The following is a 6,000-nucleotide window of genomic DNA, read 5'->3' on the forward strand; positions in this document are numbered from 1 at the left end:
TCTGATTAATACAAATGAGCGGCGATTTGTCATGTCACTGCGTTTAAATTTATCATTTTCCACGACAGGCGCGATTGTTGTTGGTGTAACTCTTGTTTTTTCCCCCTCCTGCTGGTCCTCCTGCTGCTGCTGTTTTCCACATGCCTTTACGTATCGCAGTTTTTATTTTTATGTGTGTTTTCCTCCTCCTCCCTCTTCCTTTCATAACATTCTCTTGTTTGTTTTTCCTGCTTCCGGCGGGCGTTTCCTGAAGGCCCATCCAGTGCCTTGGACCCTACACCTCCCATCCATCCTCCCGCAATGGACACAGAGGCGCCAAGATCGCTGCACATTTTGGCATTCAACGATTTCTATCTTTCCTTCTCTTTTTCTCATCCCTTTCTCTCTCTCTCTGGCTTAGTGCGCTCTTCGCATTGTTGTGCTGCTTTTGGGGGAGTGAATTTTATGTGCCATATGCCGAGGCGCAACATTTTTGTTAATGGCTTGTAAAATTTTTTCCCAAACACAAATCCTTTTGGCTTTTTGTACCCTTTGCAAAAGGTTTGACTATATTAGAAAGATGGTGGGCAATTCAAGGAAGGAAGTTTATCGGATTTTGTAAGGTATAAATGTTTCAGATTAGGACATTCCTTATGGGGGTAATCTTAAATTTGATTCTGTTTCAACGATAAAAAAATCCCTTAGTTGTCATGTTATCCGTCTAAACCTTTGCACGGACTCTTCTCTTGGCTGTAGTTTGAATATTTCTCGGATCTGCCAGTATCTGAACAAAATTGAGCATAAAAACAATCCATAACAAGAGCGATCTTCTTTCAGACGATTTTCAAAACTCCCTGATTCTAAAAACCTTAAAAATCTTTAAGGGTATCAAAATGTTCGCTCAACAAATGCTACCTTATCCATTTTTTGTTCCATTTTTTTCCCCAGTAACTTTTTGCCGGAAACTCTGGCCGGAGTCCGCTCGCTCTTCCTTTGCTTGGCTGGCCGTTGACATGACTCGGCGTATAACAGCAGCAGAACAGCAGTACAGCAGTACAGGGACCCGGAACCAGAAGGAACCACAACCATAACCGTCCTCCACCATTCGGAGCACCCATAATTGTTTGCCAGCTTTTCTTTTTTTCCGCTGGTCCGCGTGCAGCTGTTGTGGCATTTGCCAAAAGCATAATTCGATTAGCTTTTATCGCGGCGTGTTCAACTGCAATCATTGCGGAAAAATGCCAATTAGAAAAGTTACTAGCGCCAGACCGCCACCCCTCCACGCCCACGCCCCTACGCCCCAAGGACCATCCATCCTGCACAGAATTTGTCCTATTTTTGTGCTGTGTCAGTGCGTCCTGTGCGACGACTGTCAAAATCTGTGCGCGCGGGGAGGGGTAGATCTGGGATTTACAGCTGGGCCGCTTTTTTGATTTGCAATTTCCATGACTCCACGCTGATGTTGCTGCCACGTTGCTGCTGCTTCTGGTGGCTCAACTTCAACTAATGAGCAACAGCGGCTAAAGTCAATGAAACTTTCGCTATACAATTTTCCTGCCTCATGAAAAAAGCAAAGGCAAAACGCTCAAACGCAAGAATTTTGACTATAGAATACCCTACAATTGGATTTGTGACAAGGGGAATATTATTTAACTTAAAAGCCGCTCTTGCGATAAAAGATATCACACAAGTGAAATTTAAATGAGTGATGTAGATGATTGATAGATTAATAAGACCTATAACAAATATACTCTTCAAATAATGCAAGTTCTATGCTTTGGATAAATCAGTCGATAATGACATTATTTATTAAATTTAATACTTAATAGATGGGACAATGATTGGAAAAAATACATAATTGCCGAAATAATTATGGACCCCAAAGGTGTATATATAATACCCAAAATGCAGGCGTATACAGTGATTTAGGGAGTTTTCATATAATTTATTCCGACTGTTACATAGTTCTCCGAAATCAATATATACCCTTTCCTTACGCAATTATGGGGTATAATACTACAGAACACAAAAAATATTAAGGGAAATACGAGTAGCAACAGTAAAACACAAAACATGCATCTCACAGACACAAAAATAGTACACATAACCGCACACACTCTTACAGTGCAGGATCTACATACACCCATACTCGAATACATTCACAGAAATTTGTGCACAATAAATTTCAGGTTGGCAGCAACACCAAAAACAGCAGGAAAAGCAGAAGCAACTATGAAAATTGACAGCAGCAGCAGAAGCTGAACTCAGAGAAGGGGAAGCAGGAGGAGGAGGAGGAGGAGTGGGTGGGAAATCCAGAGGAAAGGTAACTAAAACTATCCACAGCACAGCACCTGGAATAACATAAGCATCTCCTGTCGGCCCCCATCCACTGGTTGGGTGGTACATGTATATATCCCCTATATCATATCCTCCCCAAAACTGAAACTTAGCCGAGTTTCGTTTTCACTTTAATCAAAAACTTTTTGCCACGCCACCAAAAATTTGCATCCATTTTCTTTTTACGCTAAATAAATTATTATCTAAGCAGAGTCTGTCTGTGTGTGTTGTATCTGTGCGTGTGGGAGTATTGTGTCTGTGTGGGAGATTTGTATCTGTGTATAGGTGAAGTATTAAGCAGTGAGAAAAGTTTTGCCAAAATGTTGATGCTTGTAAGTTGATGACTGAAGAGGCAACGCAATTTCAGCAGATGCAGTCGAAATAAATAGAAATAAGTTACACCGAGAGAAACCTTTTGCTGAGTTAGGAAAGGGTTTCAAAATATATTTATAAGCGGAGCCATGAAGAGGAAAATCCATCAGTTCAAGGTATTGGCCTCACATTTGGTATTAAGGCAGAACATTTGTTATTTTTAAAACTAATGGTTTATTCTTTATCCTTAATTAATGTCCTGTGAACTTACTCGTACATAAGTTGAAAAAGGAAAGTTTATAGTTTATACAAGTCAATTATTATATATTATATATAATAGTATACTAACTTGAGGCCTTTTTTGCATCTATTCATTTAGCTCAGTGTAATCCCACCTTTCGAGAACTTTTCAACCGTAAATTGATTGATATATGGTTAATTTTTGGAAACTTATCGATGTGCGGTGACTGCAGCAAGCAATCCACCTGCTCTGCAAAGTCCTGCCAATGACATGGAAACAGCTCTTGCCGCAAAGAAACAGCAATTAATAAGCAGCACTTGTAGTGGGGCGTGGCAGCCTCACTGGAGGGAATCGGAGTGTATAATGTCTGGATTGGAGTGTAGGATGGAGTGTGTGGCATATGAAGCAGCTGCCATGTTCGCATTTCACTTTGACTGGCTGAGATTAGTCCGGGAATGAGGAGAAGGAGTAGAAGTATGTGGCATGTTGCAAGGCTGACTGCTGAATGCAGCTCCGCTCGGCTCTATTCTGTTCTGTTCTGCTGTTATTAGTGTTTCTCTCTGTCATTTAAGTTGGAGATATGCCGCCCCAGATCTTCGGCTCCTTCTCGAGGTTCCTTCTTCGTCGTGGAGGCTGCCACATTTGCGGCTAGCAAAAGCGGGAGCGGAAACTGCGTTTTTGATAACATTTTAATGAAAACTGTCAGTTGCAATGTTCTTCTCTCTCTCTCTCTCTCTCTCTCTCTGTCTGTGGCACAGCAACTTTACTCCAACGCCACGCCCAAACGCCCTACGGCAGCTGCTTTGTCAAGTGTGAATTCAACACTTGTGACTTGACATTTTTAGGCGAAATGCAGCAGCAACAACAACCATCTGAAGCGGCGGCAACATCAACAGCAACTGCTACGGCAATCTTCATAAGTTGCGCATACGCCCCGTCATCCCATTGCCATTCCCAGTCCCATGCCCCGGGAACCGCAACGCGCTGCTCCGTTCTGGCCGCAGCTGCACTTGGCTGTGTGCATTAGGCCAACTCGCCTCCAAAATGACTCAAAATAAGAAAAGAAGAATGACATTGCAGTGCCGAAGTGTCTGATACCCTTCAAGAATGATCTTTCTTATCGCAGAAGTGTGATTTAGGGATGCCATGAATCTTTGCCATTTATAGAGTACTTTTTGTGACACGATACGATATTGATGATTACCACAAATATAATCATATTCTCAAGCATCCATTCAAATTTACAGCGATATTTCCTTAAATTAAAGAGAGGTCCAACCTGCTTTGACTTACAAACACCTCTTCCAATCTGTGATACCCTTTTTAAGGGCATAATGAATGCGCGAAACAATTCGGCGGTGCGCTTTGTTTGCCCAAACCCCAAACCCCCAGCACTGGAGACGTCTCCACCCCTTGCCTCATTTTGCCTTGCTCATTTCGGTGGCTAAATTAAAATTGCATCCCAGCAAATGCGCCGGGGTCGAGTGGCGGGGGATGCTTGGTGGTTCTATGCGGGTCTGGGCCTTTGGACGGGCGGGGTTTGTCTTATTTAAGTTTTATGCTGCCACAGCCACTGCCACAGACGCTTGCTACCTCTTGCCGATATTTGCTTTCGCTTTTGCTCTTAAGTTGTGCGAACATTTTTCATCGGGAATGCGCCTTAATTAACGGGCTATTTTTATTCAACTTTGCTGCAATTTGAAGTTTGGAATGGAAATATTTGGTTGAAGATCCAAATACCCTGAAATATGTGTAAGTGTAAAAGCTGCATTGATGGATAATGAAGGTAATAGCAGAACGATCATACCGGTGCTCACTCTTGGTCAAATTTTAAAGGACTATGTTTGTTAAGTTAGTAAAATCAAAGAACTACCAAAAAGGTACGACCTATATATCCCTTCTAATGTATGAAATGAAGCTCTATTCATGCATGTATTTGATTCTTGTAACAAAATGGAGATTACAAATGAAGAGACTAGTTAGCAGAAGAACCATCCCTCACTGCAGGCCCTGACCTTTTTTAAAGCTAATTCAAAGGGTCGAAAAGGCTGTGAGGCTTTTCCACTGCTCTTCATAACTATTACAGAAAAAACAACCTAAATAATAGTCATAGTTATGTCACGGTCGGAAGGTCCTGCCACCTGCAGTTCGAGGATTAACATTTTAATTGTGGCAGCCGGAAATGAGCTTTGCCAGCAAGAGAGCCGAGTCCGTGTCAAAAGACATTGTCTGCAACGCTGTGGCAGGCAATTAACTTGACCACAGGGCAAAAATTGCATTTCCCTAGAACCAAAAATGTATCGAGGCGAAGCACCAACTGCACAGTGGAGGATTTTGGCTTTTGTTTGTGCATCAAATTGCAATTGCAATTGTATGCATATAGAAGCAGTAACAGCATTGGGTATGGCAGCGTGTAGAGAAGCATGCGAGTATGTGTGTGCTAAACGGAAATAAAACCAAAACGGATATGCTTACTAAGTACCTGAACACAGCGGCCACATCCGGCGGCACGGCGCTCAATTCGCGTTGATGTTGCTGATGTAGACTTCAACGCCAACACAACCGACAGGGGGAGTTGCAACAACTCTTTGGCCCGCTTTTTGTGGACGTGGAACATTATAGTTCTACCTCCGTTTGGCCAGATGGACGCTTTTACCTGCTGCTCGGCTTGTGTTTGCCTTTACTGTGGTATTTAGTTCATTGATTTCCAGCTTTACCTTTAGTTCGCCATCTCGTGTCAGGTATTACCTTTAGTTTTCCTTCTGTTAAATCATGGCTCATCCTCTGACTCATTGCTTGGCCATTGAAGAGCACAAAAACACAGGCTGGAGAGTAAATTTAAATGCACTCAAGCAGCAGCAAGATGTACTCTAGCAAATTGCGGAAAGCTTCTGGCCGGGTCAATGGAGTTCAGGAGAGAGACACACACAGATTGAATGTCAGAGGGAATATCATATGCGCGACAAAGCAAAGTTTTGAAAAGTGTTCGGAGGAGGCGGTCCACCGTCTGGCTTGGCAAAACTTGCGGTGCAAAAGTTTCAAACAAAGCACAAAACTTGTGCCTCATCATTCCACTCTTTTTTTGGTGGCAACTTGGGCCTCATCTTTCCCCCTTTTTTGGTGGCAACTTG

This window comes from Drosophila miranda, chromosome 2, assembly GCF_003369915.1.
Source record: "Drosophila miranda strain MSH22 chromosome 2, D.miranda_PacBio2.1, whole genome shotgun sequence".
Classification (NCBI taxonomy): domain Eukaryota; kingdom Metazoa; phylum Arthropoda; class Insecta; order Diptera; family Drosophilidae; genus Drosophila; species Drosophila miranda.